The sequence below is a fragment of the Colossoma macropomum genome, unplaced genomic scaffold, assembly GCF_904425465.1.
Source record: "Colossoma macropomum unplaced genomic scaffold, Colossoma_macropomum, whole genome shotgun sequence".
NCBI lineage: Eukaryota > Metazoa > Chordata > Actinopteri > Characiformes > Serrasalmidae > Colossoma > Colossoma macropomum.
Genome location: NW_023494788.1, coordinates 7,804,837 through 7,805,241, shown reverse-complemented (window position 1 = coordinate 7,805,241; position 405 = coordinate 7,804,837).

Genomic DNA, 405 nt, shown 5'->3' with positions numbered 1-405 from the left:
ATTTTTATGGACCCCACTGGAAATCGCCTTATTTTTGTAATGTACCTGTGTGTAACTGTAATGGAATACAGTTACCTTTTTTGTATCCTGATTATGTAATGCTATTACATGTATTTCATTGCTACCCAACCCTGGATGTATATTATGTCTTTAGTTGGCTGAGCACTATGGGAACATATAAAAACTAAATAGAAGCAAGGTGAGATGTTGTTCATGTTCACATCATTCTTTACTACATTACTAAAACAAATTTCTCCCTGTTTTATACATATATATAGCTGTTTCTGTAACATGTACACTGATAGAGATGCATTTGAGGGAGACTTAACACAGATGTTAGATAAAATATGTTCAAAGAAAAAGGAGAAATTGTGTAAGAAGTATGGAATTCCAGCAGAATCAGGA